General features: G+C 42.2%; 1 protein-coding gene and 1 pseudogene across 3 annotated transcripts in view; one reads left to right on the top strand and one right to left on the bottom strand.

The window, feature by feature from the left end:
- The window catches only part of WIPF1 (WAS/WASL interacting protein family member 1), a 129,085-nt gene that overhangs the window by 40,225 nt on the left and 71,256 nt on the right, over positions 1-17,604 (bottom strand). The window contains exon 1 of one of the 3 annotated variants that reach the window (XM_027557231.1): positions 695-891. The exons of the other annotated variants lie outside the window; for them this stretch is intronic. The gene's annotated coding sequence lies outside the window, so the exon portion shown is untranslated. Of the gene's footprint in view, positions 1-694; positions 892-17,604 lie in introns of those variants that run through there. 3 annotated transcript variants of the gene reach the window in all.
- LOC113902231 lies at positions 5,503-15,719 on the top strand (annotated as a pseudogene).

Below are 17,604 nucleotides of genomic sequence, written 5' to 3'. Positions count from 1 at the left end.
TCCTGCTCTGTAGATATTTGAGTACACTGCTTGGAATATGAAAATTACAATGCTTTGTGTCACGATATTAATCATATTAAATGTAACTGTTCATAGTGAATGCTGCAGGATTTGATCAGCAATAGTTCATTGTGCACTGCACTGTCTGGATGTTGAACAGAATGGTTCTAAAAGACAAACTGTCCTAAAAGACTGCTTAGAAATAGCTTGGGATTTGAACTTAAGGAACAGGTCTGTAGCAACAGACTGGCAAGAGCTGAGTTCCACGGTACTTTCCTTTGAAGTTTCCAGTGACTCCTTTTGCTATAAAAGCACTTACTGTTGCTGGCCCAAGTGAGAGTTCAAAGGTAATCATGTGGACAAACTGTGCTACCCACTGAAAGATACAGTTAGCGACATAAACCACCATTTTAACTGGGAGAAAAAAATTACTGTGGATCCAAACTTGTCCAGGGGTCAGGAAAGATTCTGCTGAAAATCTTGCTTACATTTTAGTTCAAAGCATAAGTTCCAAATTGCCCACAATCACCATAGTGGTGAAACTAGTCTCGTCTGCAATTAGGAGGACCACATGGTGCTCTACTGAAAAATTACACAATTTTATCTCAGCACACAATGGTTCACTAAAAGCCGTTTAGTCCTCCCCACTAACTGAATAAAGGAAATACGCGGAGTTTGAATATAATTTTCTTACCGTTAAAGGATACTGGAGGAAGGCATGATCAGGGACACAAGCAGGCAGGGAGCAAATGAGAAATGAGAGAGAAAACCGTCACTGTGAAAGCCATCATCTTCTAACACAAACAAGGGGTCGTTTCTGGACCGCCATTTTGGACAAGCTCTGGCCTCTTGTTGAATGTGACATACTGAGTCAGAGGCAGACGTCCTTCTGTGGTTATTCACTTCCTGTCTGATTAATTTGTTGCTTGTTCCTTCCTCCTTTTCTGCAGAAAAAGGAGCTAGATTTTACTTAAGAAGCAAGCAAGAAAGAAACCCCTAAATTTGGAAAATTAAATGTTTCTCCTTCCCACCAGGCGTAACATACCTTTTGGTACAGGGACAAGAGGAGATAGCAACGCGAGCTGGTTAACAGCTCAACTTTATTCTAGACACCTCCACAAAAAATATCTGCTCATGCAACCTGAGACTCTTTCAGGAAATTTCATTTTAAAGTATCACTCTTGATATTGATGATAACATTTAGGATTAAGGAAGAGAGTCACTCAAGATCTAAAAGCTCCAAATGACACTGATAAATAAGGTAAGTGATTCTTCCTCATCTGCAGAGCAGTCAAGTGTGTAGGAAGTAAGTTACCAATGCCGGTGAAGAAAGCTAGTCAGGTGTATGAAGGCAAATGAGTTTTTGAAATGTGATTCTGGTGCCCAAGTCAGAATACATGCTATACAGGCTCACCTCATTTTATTGTGCTTTACAGATATTGCATTTTTTTTTTTAAACAAATTGAAGGTCTGTGGCAACCCTGAAATGAGTAAGTCTATTGGTGCCATTTTTCCTTCAGCATTTGCTCACCTTGTGCCTCTGCTTCACATTTTGATAATTCAAGCAATATTTCAAACTTTTTCATTATTATTATATTTGTTATGGTGATCTATGATTACTGATCTTTGACGTCACTACAACACATTGACGGCTCAGACGCAGATTACCACTTGAATGAAGTTTTTCCAAACTGAGTTATAGTTGATTTACAAGAGCAATAAAGTAGTTATTAATTTAGGTATGTATGTAGATTAAAATTTTTGCTTTTTAATTATTAGTTTTTGTTCTGTTTTGGGTTTAAAAATTTTTTGTGCACTTTTTTAGACATGAGGCTATTGCACACTTAATAAACTATAGCAGAGTATATGCATTGGGAAACCAAAAAATTGGTGTGGTTTGCTTTACTGCAATATTTGCCTTATCTTGGTAGCTTGGAGTAGAATTTGCAGTGTCTCCACAGTATGCCTGTACAGGTCAAGTCAGCTGAAGATCAGAGTTTTCCACGCCAAAATATTTTGTTTCCATCCTCCACACTTAAATGGGGTGACGATACTCTCCCAGAAGATGCTTGACAGAAAAGCAGTGATGATGAGCAGAAGGAAGAAAGTCAGATTCCTCATTATTAAAGGACTCTGAGAGGTGGGTAGGCAATGGAATATGCATAGAAAATACACCAAAACTTGAGGAATGTATAAAAATCTGAAAACGCTCTCAATTTTTTCTCAGTCTATCTGAATATATCTATTCAGACATATTTGTGACACCCGCCATGTAACTCTGAGAAAACAGTATCAGCTGAAAGAATGAAAAAGAGGCATATTTTGGAAACTAACATCATTGTAAAATTTGACTCTGGGGTCCTGATTCTGCTAAGTTCAGAGGAAAAAGGTACGAAAAGATCATAAGCTGCCTAATATTCCATTATACGTAAAATGATGAGACTGGGTGGATCAGGGGGCTGTTGGAAACGTGTGGAGGCATTTTCCGCTGGGTGGGTTGGAAAGGGGTGAGGAAGGCTTGTAGGATTCATGGGTGGAGCCAGGAATATGAAGTTTCTTGTGATGCTTAGGACAGGCTCACTCCTAATACTGGAAGTACTCCTAGAATGGAGTACTGGGATAGTTGACTAAGTACTAAGTACTGGGAGTTAACTAAGGTTCTTTTAACTCCCAATTCTTTAAGATAGGCTGCACAAGGAGTTTTGTGATGCCAAGTTATGGCAGAATTCTTATAAGTTTAGTTGCTAAGTTGTGTCTGACTCCTGTGACCCCATGGACTGCAGCTTGCCAGGCTCCTCTGTCCATGGGATTTCCCAGGCAAGAGTACTGGAGTTGGTTTTACCACTGAGTCAGTGGGGATTCCCCCTCTTAGAAATGACTTCCTAGGATTAGTGATCTGGACTCTTTGCCCAGTGCCACTGGAAGGCACAGACTTTATTTGTCTCACCTAATGTAGGATCTGGAGCCCAGGGGACACTTAATACATGAAAAAATACACGCAGACCTGGGTCTGGACAAGGGGGGAGGCCTGCAGTGATTATCTCCTTCACCCTCCACTAACCTTGGAAAAACAGAAAACTTGATCAACTACTAAGTAAATGCCTGAATGACTCTTTGGGGAAGTCTAACTATAGTTGGGTCTTAAAAAGAGAACATAGGCAATATGGTGATTTTGCTATGTATTTACAGAATTACTTTTTAGTTCTCTAATAAGTAATGCCCCCCAAATGCACGCGCACACACACACCACCCCCTCCCAGGACATGATAGATCATGACTATCCCTATCCATCACTTAGAGGTCTGGAGCCCACGACACATTCAAGGGAGTAGTTGTCTACGGTTTGCGTCTATTGCACCTTTAGTGAGAACTTGTAAGCACAGTCAACTTTGGACACATTTATGAGGTGGTACTATGCACCACAGGACATAAATCAGATAATGTTCCTCCCTGTTTAAAACCATCTCATGGTTTCTCATTTCACTTTAAAAATCCAAGCTCTGCCTAGCTCACAAGGACTCACAAAATCTGCCCACCCACCTGCCCCCAGCTCTCTGACTTCATTTCAAGTACACTCCGTCTTGCTAATTACCTTCCAGCCCTTTCTGTTCCTTAAATGCACAGGCTCATTTGCTTTCTGGATCTGACACTTGTAAGCCCTCTTACCTTACTCTTCCTTCCTGGTTCCTTCTCATTCTCTGTTTGTCAGCAAAAATGCCCCCTCTCATGTCCCATCTCTGCTCCTGTCTTCCTTTATCCATCACACTTGTCACCATCTGGTATTTTTTTCATTTATTTAATTGCTTATTTACTTGCACATCTCACCACTAGAAATCAAGTTCCATAGGACCTTGTTTCCTGTTGTTGCCTTAGGATCTAGAACAGCACCTGGTGGGTGTCAATGAATGTTATTTGTTGAATGAAAGAGAAAATAATTAAAAATAGTACCATAACACAACATTCCTTTAAAAGCTTGAGACTGTTTCCCCTAAAGCAGTGACTGAGGAAAGTTAAGGACAGACTTGAACCCCTTTCTTGGGAAGGATTAGGCTAAAGGGAAATCTTCCAGGGAAAGGATACCAGAGATCAGCAGGGAGCCCTTTAGCTCACTGAGGAGCTTGGCAATGCAAGCAGAGTCTCACGCAGTGCAAGTGGTTCTTGTCGTTGAGCAGGGAGGAGAGAAAAATGGGCTACGGAAGTTGAAGACTGAGACAAACGAAAGATCACATGGTGGGCGGGGGAGGGTTCTGACAGCATTATTGACAAAGCAGACCTGGAGGCCACCCTCTGCAGTGAATGCCACTCAGGCAGATGTGAGACGTGAAAGCGCTTTCTGTCCCTTCCTCTGTGCCCAGGTGTTCCCAGATCAGCGTCAGTTTCTTATAAGGAAGTTTAAGGATGAATGAGACTGCAGAGATCAGAGTCCACACTTTCATTTACAAAAGAGAAAATGGGAGTCCAGAGAGATTAAGTGACGTGCCTCTATCACACAGCAGGCAGCAGCAGAGCTGGAGCCAGAAGCCCGGTCTCTCTCTCCATGGTCCAGTGTCATTATGGCCTTAAGTTCAGGGGAGGATTTCACTTAGTTCCTTTGTATAAGCATAAGAAGAGGTGGAAGGAAGAGGGGTAGGGAGAAGGCTGTAACATGGCAGGGAGCAGTTGATGCAGTATTAGTACTGCTGTTAGGGATGTTTGTATTGATGTTGGGGCTTCCCTGGTGGCTCAGACTATGAAGAATCAGCCTGCAATGCAGGAGACCTGGGTTTGATCCCTGGGTTGGGAAGATCTCTTGGAGAAGGGCATGGCAACCTACTTCAGCATTCTTGCCTGGAGAATTCCATGGAAAGAAGAGCCTGGTGGGCTACAGTCCATGGAGTCACAAAGAGTTGGACACGACTGAGCGACTAACACTTTCACTTTTTCACTTTTTTCACTGCGTATGTTAATATAATGAAAGGCTGAAGAAAAGTGGATTGAGAACCTGAGGCAAATAAAGACAATCATGATTCTAGGCTTCAAAGGGAATTTTAAATGCATATATCACCTTATTCAACACATGGACCAGTCCCAGCCTAAAGACAGAGCAAAGCAATAATCAACAGTCTCCAGAACAATCAAGTGAAGAATCTTTCATATTAATCTACAGAAATAGAAAATGAAGAGCAGACAGAGATTATAGCACAACACTGTGGTTCTGACCTGGAAAAAGCAGTAAAGAATCACAGCCAACAACCCTCCTGTGGTGACCCCAAATCAATACAGACTGAGTAGGGCCAACAGCGCCATGAATAAAATATAAGGACAATTGATTTCTTTTCATTCCAGTTTTGCAAACTGTGTTTCCATTACTACCTGTTATAGTGCAGTATTTCCCCAGTAGTAAAAACATGTTTTGGAGGAGGAAATGGCAACCCGCTCCAGTGTTTTTGCCTGGAGAATCCCAGGGACAGGGGAACCTGGCGGGCTGCCGTCTCTGGGGTTGCACAGAGTCGGACACGACTGAAGCGACTTAGCAGCAGCAGCAGCAGAAACATGTTTTAGAATACTGTACTCCTTCCATTCTAAAACACCATTTTCTTCAATAGCAAAACACCCCCTTTATCTTATAGCTTTTTATGGGGAAGAAGAAACAGTACCAGACTAAATGTACACATTTATTATAAGAAAAATTCTACTTTCAAAGTATTAAAATATGGGAATCACATGATTTAAAAGAGCAGAAACAAAGGAATTAGCTTCTTGCCCATAAACCTATCAGTAGTTATATAGAAGGCTGATCATTTAAAAATAATCTCAGAAACAGAAAATCGAAAACTAACATCACACCATTCTATGTCCTGCTAATATAAATTGGTATAACCTTACTTGGGGAAACATTTGCAACATATTTCCTTGTGTTTTGGCAGCTCAGCATCCACTGACCCTACTTACAATGATGTCCTTCAGTTTTTGTTTGGAGACACATCTCTCCCTCCCTCCCTCCCAGACCGTGTGGGTCCAGAGGAATTTACTCCGATTCCAGATACATGAATTGCTGGCTCATGGGAGCCTTGCATTCACGCAGCCCCAGAGACTTTTCTTGGTGATATAGCCTGTGGCCTCATCAGAACCAAGGGAATTTGTGTCTGGAAGACAGAATTCTTCCCGAGGGATGCAGCTGGGTCTGTGAGGATGGAGGGGCTGAAGCTGACTCACTCATCCTCTGACCACATGGGGTCTGAAAATGAGACCAACAATGTGAGAAACGAGAGATGGAGAAAATCAGCTGTTGATTTATTGGGGGAATCCTTCTATACCTGAAGCTAGCTCTATTTTGGACTTCTAACTTACACTAGCAAATAAATTTTCTATTTCATGCAAGTTAGTGTGGTTAGGTTTTCTATTACTGGTAATACAAACACTAATGTGATACAGAAATCAGTACTAGAAGTGAATATGGAATGTGACTAACTCTAAAATGTGCAACTGGCTGATTTAAGGCTGGGTGACAGCTAGTGCGGGCTCTCCTGGGCTAGGAAGTTGGCCATCCTGGTTATGTGATGGCATCACTGCTGGTTGGGCTGCCACCTACTGAATCCTGGGTCGAAGACCACAAGCCTACTGAAGGTGCGCCATTAAAGAATTCAGAGAAAAAACTAGAAGGTTGGAGTATGTTGGCTACATTCAGCCTTCAGTAAGATACACAGCAAAGAGAAATTTAGGATGAAACTTACTGGAAGCCTGCTGGGGTGGGGGCAGGCAAGGGCTTTGTCAATAGAGGCCTTTCCCAGCCTCCCATGATGTGCAACCAAGATGTTTGAGAGTCAAAGAATCCGGAGCCTTGTGGGGTTAAAAACCCCAGTTCTCTACGCTATGCTAACTAACATTAGGCAGAACAGGGCCAAAAGATAACAACAATATCAGGAAAGAAGTCTGACACAAAGGAGAAGCTGAACTTCCCACTGTCTCCCCCAGAGACACTGTGGTCTCTCGTCCGAGCAGAAGGCTGTTACCTTTATTGTAATATACTGGGGTCCTTCTCAGCAGCAAGGAGTAAATTAACAGTGGCTTCACCACCTCAGGCCACTGTTTCAACACTGTACCTAATCAGAGACTGAGATAAAGGCCACAGAACTTAAGAGCGGACTGCGACTCAACACAATTTTGAGTTTTGTTCACTAGTCCATGGAGCTCGGGGATTCTAGAGAATCTTATCACGTTTTTAAATACTAGAGGATAAAACCCTGGAATGGTTGAAAACAGCTTATGACTGCTTAAATCCTAAGGCAATCCCTAGATCCGTGAAGCCAGAGAACACGGCATAGACTGTGGAACAGGTGCGGCCCTGCCCTGGAGATGGCTCTGGAAGACAACAGTCAAGGAAGACCCTTAAGGAAGAGCAGAAGGAAGTTAAGCCACTGACTGACCAAAGTTCCGTACCATCGCCACACAGGGACAATCTGTTCACCGGGTTATAAAATACGCTAGAGACGGGTGACAAATGACTCCTCTCCTTTCCCAAATGGAAGTTTAACCGTGCAATTCTGCTATTGTCCTGCCTCCACCATTGTGCACGGGGCGTTTCCTTTATAATTTGCCACTGGACCACGATATACTGCATTTGGGGCTGGCAGACAACACTGTGGAAAGTTTGGCCTTGGCATTGGACTCGGACCTCAACTGTCCACTTTTTGTGGGGAGGAAGGTGAGTGATTTATTCTGTGCAGGCATTTTTGAAACTGTATGTGTAAGACGTGTGTGTGTGCATGTGTGTGTGTTGGACAGGTAGACAGAGTGCACACTGGTTGCTTTGGGGCTGTCTATCATCCCTTCCCCTAACTTACAGCAGAGCCTCAGATCTGGGGAGGCAGACATCCACTGACTTTTCACTCCTGCTCTTCCAGCTTCAGCAGGAAACTATGTTCAGAATCATGTAATAAACCAAAATGGAAATGAATATGAAAAAGAATATATAAAAAACAGAATCACTTTTCTGTACATCTGAAACTAATACATTATAAATTACTGTGCTTCAATAAATAAATGAGGTAACTGGAAATCCGAATATTGATAGTTAATAATACTAAGATTATTGCTAATTTTAAAGAGTGATAATATTATTGAAGTTATGTTGTTTTTTATAGAGTCTTTAAAGTTTTAGAGATACATACTGAAATATTTGTATATGGAAAGATATGATGTCTAGGTTTGCCCTGAAATGAAAAAGGGGGAAAACAGGTACAGGTTTAAAGAAAACAAAATTGGCCTGAAATCATCATTCTTGAAGCTGGGTGAAGCATACGTGGCACTTCATTATAATGTTCTGACTACTTTTCATATACATTTGAAATATTTCTATAGCAAAAAGTTTAAACAATGATATGAAAAGGACTTGTGGCTCACTCACAAGAGGCCTCATCCACTAGAGGCTGTTAAAGGGGTTTGCTCACTCTGTTATAATCATGTTCAGACCTGGGAGTTTTATAGAAGTTACCTTTTTCTCCTCAAAATGACCTCTTTGGTTGATGGATGGATGGAATGGAACAGAGATTGAGGGCTCCCTTATACTGATTCAGAACCCAAGTAGTTCTTCCTAGAAAGCATCCAGTTCTCAAACTGGGGGACTCTAGGAAAGGCAACAAAAAAGCAAAAATCTAAATTCTAATTTACCAACCAAAGAACCAAAGAAAACAACCCTCCTCCTAGATTAGAACTGTCCATCAGAAATAAAATTTGGTCTATATGTGCAGTTCCACATTTTCTACTAGTTACATTAAAAGGAAAACAATATAAAACAGTAATATTTAACATCCTGTCTCAAAAATATTATCACTACAACACGTACTTACAATAAAAAGCCTGTTAGTTAGGTATTTTGCACTCTTTTTTTCTATTAAGTCTTCAAAAACAGGCGTGTATTTTACTATGAGTGACATTTCAAACACTCAAGAGCCACTACCACATTGGGAACACAGTCCAGACGGTGGGGGCCTGGTGGGAAGAGGCCTCACCGTGTTCTAGGTAATTTAATTAAAATGCAAACACTTCCCAGGTAGTCACCAACATCGAATACAAGTGCTCAGACAGTAAGGCGTCTGCTTATAATGTGGGAGACCCGGGTTCGATTCCTGGGTCGAGAAGATCCTCTGGAGAAGGAAATGGCAACCTACTCCAGTACTCTTGCCTGGAAAATCCCATGGACGGAGGAGCATGGTAGGCTACAGTCCATGGGGTCCCAAAGAGTCGGACACGACTGAGCGACTTCTTTCACTTTCATAGAGGGAAAAAACCACATGAGATGGAAGAAGAAGTTTCTTACAACTTAAGGGGCCAAAGGGAGGAAAGCCTTGTTTTCACATCCTGCCAAGTATTTGCTTGTGCACACACCCAGAGTGAAGCTGCTGGCATATGGATAGCTGTGTGTTCCTTCTGGATGCTAATCTGGTGGCTTCATCAGGTATGAAGAACAGGATGGGGTCTCTACCATGATTTGTGGGGTGGGAACAGCCATACTGCTCCCTATCTGGTCTTCTCTCCAGACATATAGCTGGTTACTCCATGTCTACTGCCAGAGGATAGAACCACGTGGACAAGAAAGCCCTCCCCTGACTAGAAAACAAGGGTCTATCCAGCTCTATGCCTTTGGGCCTGAGGCCACTCAACTGAACCCTGCAGAAGGGCTCACTGACCTGAGACTTCCCCGGGGGCCCCTTGACTGCACAGAAGCTGGGCTTGCCTGGTGCAGCTGCTACCTGGAGAGGCAGACCCAACCCTCCTGCATGTGGGCAGGAAATGGGGGTATTTGTGGGTGTCAAAACAATGGGGAGGCCCTCCTGGGATGCAGGCCAAGGATGCTAGTCAATCTGCAATGTACCAGACTGTCCCACTCAATAAAGAATTGACCCACATAACCTTCAAAGGTCCTGGTGGACACTGATGTAGGTGAAAAAACTGTTTTGTAATCTGAGCTGACAATTAAACTCCATTTTACACGTTATTCAAAGTAAATAAATACTGTTGTATTAGTCCCCAAGTTTCCCAGTAATGCAACTGTCATATAAATGAAATACTATGATTTGCACAGCTCTTTACCAAGAGTTGTTCACCTTGGCTGGAAAATGTGTTCCAATGCATTGCCACTGGTGGGAATGAAGTCTCTCTTACCCAAATTAGTCTGCAGTCACAATGCCCTACTCACGATGATTATCAGTGCAACTGCAAAACCCTGACCACTTCATTTTGTTTGCTAATGAGTACTACCTGATTGCTTACAATTGAAGTTATTTTATAATAAATTACATTCCTTGTATTAATTAATAAATTATAATTGTAATTAATCCTCTTCTTAATTACAGATAACGATTACACAGATTTGGAGAGGAATGATGTATGTGGTCAGATCATTTCCCTGGTGAAAGTTCACTGACGTTTGTGAAGGGGACATTAGAAAACCCTGTTATTCAAAATGAGTCCGAGGTCAGACAGGGTTGCGAGCCACTGCTTCTGCGCATGCCCCTGACCGAGTTCCCTTTGAAGTCAGGCATCGCTGGGGCGGCTGGAGAAGAGGCAGAGGCTGAGCCCCTGGCTTCGCGAAGGCTCTCAGCCTGGCTTCGCGATGTCCGCGAGGAAGGCCGGCTCCACCGAGGGGGTGGCGAAGGAGGAGCCCAAGAAGAAATGAGCCCAAGAAGAAACCAGCTCCCGGCTCCCGGCTCCCGCAAAAGTGGAAACAACGCCAAAAACTGTGGCAGGAAAGGATACATCTTTAGACAAAAAAGTGCAAACAAAAGGGGAAAAGGGGAGCAAAGGGGAAACAGGCTGAAGTGGCAAGAAACTAAAGAAGACTTACCTGCAGAAAACAGAGAAACTAAAAACCGAGGAGAGCCCAGCCTCTGATGAAGCAGGAAAGAAGCCAAATATGCTGAATATCACACCCAATCCAATCAGGGGGCCCGTCTCCCTTTTTGTATAATCCAGAGATCTATTTTTATCAACCGTTTTGAAATGCACATTTTTTAAGCAGCTCTAGAAACGTTTTTAAAAATGAAGGAATCCCACCTCATCCCATTTTTTAAGTGTAAATGCTTTTTCTTTTTTTAATGAGGTGAAAGCATTTGTTGGTGGTTTATTTTTTGGTACAATAAGAAAACAAGTGGGATGTTGAGTATCCGAGGCTTTGATTGTCTTGGGTGTCAGTTTAACCGTTCCATAGATGAGGGGTTCCTTTTATATCCTATCCTATAATACAAAGCATGGCAGTGTTGTATTATACTGCCATATATAAATTGTGGTTTGGAGTCAGCTGTGTATTTAATGCCTTGAACACTTTACTTCTCTTCCCATGTTGTTTTTGGTAGAACTGTTGCCTAAAGCAGACCACTCACTCCTTGATCTTGGCTCTCTGGGACAGAATTTTGCACACTCTATAACATCTTTGGTCGAACCGAGTGATAGACAATTTAAGTATGTAGTGTATATGATTTAAATTGTGAATTCATGGGACTTGCGATGTAACAGCATGTCAATATTTGAAGATATTGGTCCTTGATATTCTGTTAAGGAAAATCTGCCTCCAAATTTTAAGCTGGGAAGCTTCTGGAATAACTTCAGAAAAGAATCACAACTACATGATTTTTTTAAAGATTTTTTGTATGTATATTGAGAATTGTGAACAAATTGAAATGTCTGTATACTGATCCTCAAAACAACTACATGAATTTTTAGATCTTTGCTAAGTGTTTTAAGAATTGTGTGCAAAGCGAAATGTCTGTGTACTGATAATAGAATCTCAATTATGAAAGAATTTCTTGAAGCACATGAAAAAAAAAAAAAAAAGTCAGGCATGGCAATTTGACGGCTCTGCTCCTCCAGCCTGGGGAATGGGGAGAGGAGCCCGCAGGGACTGTCCCGGCTGCTCACCTACAGTCGTGGGAGGGACTCTCAGGCCGTTTCCCAATGGTCACAGCTGCATGCAGAGCTGCTTGCTGCTCTTCCCTAGCAGCCCCAGCTTCTCTCAGTGGTTTGGCTGAAACAATGTGTTCTACTCGAATGACCCCAGATTCCATCTGATTTTGCCACTTCAAGAACTTTCCGCCTCCCATTTGGCTGCTCTGGAGTCTCCAAATGACTGACTGGGAAAACAGACTGTTGGAAAAACACCTCCAGGTTGTCTTAAAGGGATGGCTGCCCCACCAGGCCGCTGGAAAGGCGTGCAAAGTGCCTCCTGCTGGACCAAAGGCAGGTACATTGTTCCCCCCAACTCCAAAGACAGGTGGAGGGGCAAGAGATCACAAGAGGTGCGGCCGCAAGGTGACCTGCTCTACCACTGTGCGTGTGTGTTGGTTTTTGGCTCATTGGGGTTTTTTGTTTTTGTGTTTGCTCAGTGCTGACAAAAGGACTCCTCCCCGCTGCTGCATGGAAGCTGCTTAATTCAGTCTTGGATCATTTCATCCTGTTGAAACCATTCCAGCAGAATGGACAGAACCATCAGCTGGTGGCTGGTGTAAAAAGCAACTCCATGACTACATTTAAATATTGACTAGTTTGAGAATAGCAAACCACAAAGACGTGAGGTGTAAAAACCACATGTGGTTTATATTTTGTAGGACACCCTCAGGAAGGTAAATGGACATAGTTTAAAAAAAAAGTCATAATGGTTTCTCCCTGCTTCACCCCTACCTACCACCATTAAAAAATAATAAACAAAACAAGACTAAGCAACAATTAAACTGAGCCCAACCTGGGTGTTAGACTTGGCTTTGGGATGGCAGCTCTGTCCTAGCGAGGCAAATATGTAGCTGTCTGGGTTTCACGGCCAAGGTCAAACATAACCCCAACCTGTGGCCTCCCAACTCCAGCCACTGCCCCTCCTGGTCAGCACAGCCGCCTTCCTTATTCACTGGCCCCTCTGGCCCCACACGCAACCTCCTGGCCAGTCTTCTCCAGCCAAGAAGAAAAACACACAAGGAAGATTATTTTCTGTAAGTAAAATCTTCTAGGATCTTTTATCTGCTCTCCCTGTGTTCCTGTCTCTTAACTACACGGCTGTCCAGGAGCGGGAACACTGTGAGGGCTCCCATGGGGTCTCAGCGCCTATGGTGTGCTGAGTGCTGGTTCAGGTGTTGGGGATGCCACAGATATCAAACGGTGAGATCACACAGTGATCACCACGCTCACGGAGCGTTCAGATCTGAGTTGATGATGTGATGGAAGGAAAGCAATTTATCTCCCATTCTGTGCAGCACAGGTGTTACACCAGAGTAGCCTTAACAAGGTCACACCCAGAGGAAGGGCTAACTCAGGCAGACTCTAGTGTAAATGTACAGCATCAAAGTCTGGGGGTAATCAGTTGTATTTGAGAACCATTTCCATACAAACATACTTGAGGACACCCTGCCAGGCCAGCCCACAAAAGTCTTATTTAATTCTCAATAGGGCTCAACTAAAACTTTAGTTTCAGTTCTTCAAGGGAGAGGGCTTCACTGCTGCACCAAGCTCAGCTTCTGCCCCATCCCCGAGCCAGCCCCACACTGTCCCTTGACCTCACTCCAGACGTAAGGGGCCCCTGTCCCTAAGTACTTTTTACCCAGCAGTCCTAACTCCCCTCCATAGGGTAAGATGATCTCATCAAGATGTCAGGAGGAAATTGACTTGCTGCCTTTTACTTTTAAAGACAGAGGGGTTGTTAACCCAAGTTAGTAGGCTTTTTGTTCAGAGAAAGGAAGGCATTCAGGTGGAAGGAAATGCTGTCTGGGGTAAACTTAAGTTTCTCCTACTTTTTATAGTTTTCTATTATGAAAAAGTCATATGTGAAAAGTTTAGAAAATATGAATAATATAATTTTAAAATGACCCATTAATACTCAGAGAAAACCAGTTACCATTTTAGACTTTCCTTCCAATCTTTTTTCCTGTGTATGCATCTGAAATGGGATCATACTATATATATATATATATATATATATAGTTTTATATTCATCTTTCTCACACTCCCCCATGTTCTCAAATATTAGCCTAACATAATTTTAATAGCTGCATGTTTCATTTTTATGGATGTTCTATTACCTATGTAAATATTTGTCATTGGTAGACATTTAAATTACATCCAATTTATTATTATAAATCCTACTATGACTAATATGCTTGTACTGAAATGTTTGTGACCCTTTCAGATTATTTCCTTAGGGTACATTTATTAGAGTACAGTAACTAGAAATGAAATATATGAAGTTTTTCCTTTTTCCTTTGATACATATTGTTACACTGTTTTCTCAGTTTTACCATTCTTATTCTCACTAGCACCCATTTCATTTCTCTTCAACATGCACCACTGTCACTTTCCAAAATCTGCTAATTTGATAGACAAAAAAATTGTATGTATGAGCCATTTTAATTTTCATTTCTTTGATTATTAATGAGGTTGACAATGTTTTATATATTTACTATCTTCTCCATTTTTAGAATGTCTTTTTCCATTAGCTGTTATCTGGATTTTTTTTTAATTATAGGCTTTTAAACTTTTTCCCTTATTTCTTCTGTTTTTGAATTTGAAGACCATCTAAAGGCTCCATGACTTTTCATAGAGAAAATAAAATGTTTTAACCATTGGGAGACTGGGTGGACAGCAGTGACTATTTCTGTGTGTTTATAAAGCACATTTCATAAATCAAGAATCACCCCTACTCCCAACAGATAATATGCTTACAAAAGAATTCCCTGAGATTGCAACTGTGGCAACTGTGGAGCCTCTGAGAATGTTCACCTTCTAAGCAATGTTTCCATCCCACATTGAAAGGAAAGAGCAGGCCATCCAGGTACATCTGACCACAGTTCCTCCTGTCTCAAAGGCAGAAGTTGGAGTGCCCTGATTTACACGTGCAGACATGTGTAAACTTCTAAAGTCTGAGTCCAGAAAACAACCATTATGACCCTGAGTCACCGTATTCCATCTTTCACAAGACTGAAGTTCCCAGGAACTAAGGAGTAATTTAGGCTGCCTTAATAAGCATTGGAGAAGGAAATGGCAACCTACTCCAGTATTCTTGCCTGGAAAATCCCATGGACGGAGGAACCTGGTAGGCTACAGTCCATGGGGTCGCAAGGAGTCGGACATGACTGAGTGACTTCACTTTCAATAAGCATCCAAGCTTCCATTATCTTTACCATCTTCCTTAGCCATTCTGCAAATATTCTGGAAAAAGTAAAATCTAACTTAGAATTTTTTTTAATTAAAAACTTGGTGATAAAAACCCTTCTGAGCCTACATCATTCATTCAAAGTAACTACAGTTAGCTATTTGATGATTAACAGGAAGACCTGGGCTGGAATGACATCCTTTGGTCTCCTTTTCACCTGGGTCTTCCCAAGAGCTGTTCCTCAGTTCATACAGTTTTCTCTCCTGGACTTTGCAGATGTTCAGTGTGTCTCGGTGAGAAAGGTATACGCTTTGGGGTAAAATGCCTGACACAATGCTAAACGCTCAACAACATCAGCTATCATTATTACTATTAAGTGAGCTGAACTTCTCCCTAGTTATACTTGGTAAAGGAGGGAACACAGCAGGCGAAGTGGCTCCTTTTATTTCTAGAGGGATGATTCGATGTAATTTAAGGATAAAGAATATATTCTATATCATAGTTAAGAAAGAGCTTCCCAGATGAAACAGTGGTAAAGGATTCTCCTGTAATGCAGGAGGTGCAGGAGACACGAGTTCTGATCCCTGGGTCAGGAAGATCCCCTGGAGGACATGGCAACCCACTCCAGTATTTTTGCCTGGGAAATCCCATGGACAGAGGAGCCTAGAGGGCTACAGTCTATGGGGCTGCAAAGAGTTAGACATGACTGAGCATGCGTAAAATAATTAAGAAAACCTGGGTACTCATAATTTCAGAGTCTCCATTTTATATTGGTTCTACAGTTAGTTTTCAGGTCCACTTAGGCCTGTCTCAAAAACCTGGCATCAATCTACACAATTTGTGCTGGTCCCATTCTCATTTACAAATGCCTCTGCATTTCTGTGCAATTTTAAATGTCATTGGGCTCAGTGGACACAGACTCAGAAAAAATGCCCCAGAAACTGCCTAAAAAAACAGTTTCTTGTAAAAGTTAAGAAGAAATAGGAACTTGTAAATTGATTTTGTGTTCACTGCCTTGTTTTCATTTCACCTGGAGAGGCTCCCTGCCAGCTGTCAGTTAAAGTTCCAAGAGGAGGATGGGGACCCCAGATCCGCCGCTTCAGAGGCTGGACTTGTCTTCAGTGCACTATGAAAGGGTCCCAGAGCCCTTTGAGACTGTCTCACCCAACTGGGGAACAAAAGACAGAGCTTCTTATCAAGCCTGCTTTATTCTAGTGATTGGGAAGTGCAGAGAGAATAGGAATGGTCTGTGAATGTTTTCAGAGATGGCACATAATGAACTGAAAGAAAACAGGCCTTGAGACAAGATCTGATGTCTCTGAGCAAGTGAGAAAACAAAACCATGATTCCTATCATTGTGCCCAAGTTCAGCCACCGCAAGCTGAGGGACTCTGACGTGAAAGTCAGTTGTGCCAAGAGTCAAGTGAAGCTTCAGCAAAATTTAATACCACACAGAAAACACTATGAGGATCCAACTCCTGTTGGCAGGGAATTCATGGAAAACCAATATGAAGATCACCAATGGGAAATTTTATTTTCCAAAGTACAAAGGCTTCTGAACACAGAATTTTATATTCATCCAAGATTTGCTCCTACCTCATTGAAAATACTCTCTGGAGGTATATTTTTAATATTCTTCACTAGTGGGGTCTACTGAATTCTATTCAACCTCTAATTGCACAAACGTGGAAATGAGGTTTTCTTCCCTTGCTTTCCCACCTCCTCCCTATATATCTTGTAAATATAGATGGGGATTTCTCAGAAGTGCTGAGAGACACAAAGCTGAGGTATGTCAAAGTCTTTATAGGCATAAGTTGTACAAGGTTGGGCAATGGAGAACAACACATATCATATCCTGGATTCATTAACAATTACTTAAAAACAGTGTAAAAGACAGTGAAGAGGGCTTCTCAGGTGGCTCAGTGGTAAAGAATCCGCCAGCCAATGCAGGAGACACAGATTCAATCCCTGGTCCAGGAAGATACCACCTGCCACGGAGCAACTAAGCTCGTGCGCCACAACTACTGAGCCTGTGCTCTAAAGCCCAGAGCCGCTGCTACTGAAGTCTGTGTACCTAGAGCCCAAGGTCTGCAACAAGAAAAGCCATCGCAGTGGGAGAAGCCCGAGCACCACACCAGAGAGTAGCCCTCACTCGCTGCAACTAAAGAAAAGCCCAAACAGTAACGGAAACCCAGAGCAGCAGTAAATAAATAAATAAATAACTATAAAAGGCAGTATACAGTATATGTTGCTCAGGAAAGTGACTGGGACCTGTTGCTGCTTTGCTAGAATTCGAGCTTTTACAAAAATAAAGTCCATAGCAGGGATGGGGCAATTCAGTGGTGATTTTCCTTAAGTGTAACTCTTCCTATTCCCTCCCCCTACGCAAGAAAGCAGTAACACTTAAAAAAGTATAAAATCAGAATTGGATGAAAGTCAAATCAGTTTCCTTTACATCCATAAATGTGGGAATATAAAATCACTATAAACTTACT

Source organism: Bos indicus x Bos taurus, chromosome 2, assembly GCF_003369695.1.
Source record: "Bos indicus x Bos taurus breed Angus x Brahman F1 hybrid chromosome 2, Bos_hybrid_MaternalHap_v2.0, whole genome shotgun sequence".
NCBI classification, from domain to species: Eukaryota; Metazoa; Chordata; class Mammalia; order Artiodactyla; family Bovidae; genus Bos; species Bos indicus x Bos taurus.
This window is presented reverse-complemented; position numbering and strand designations above follow the sequence as displayed.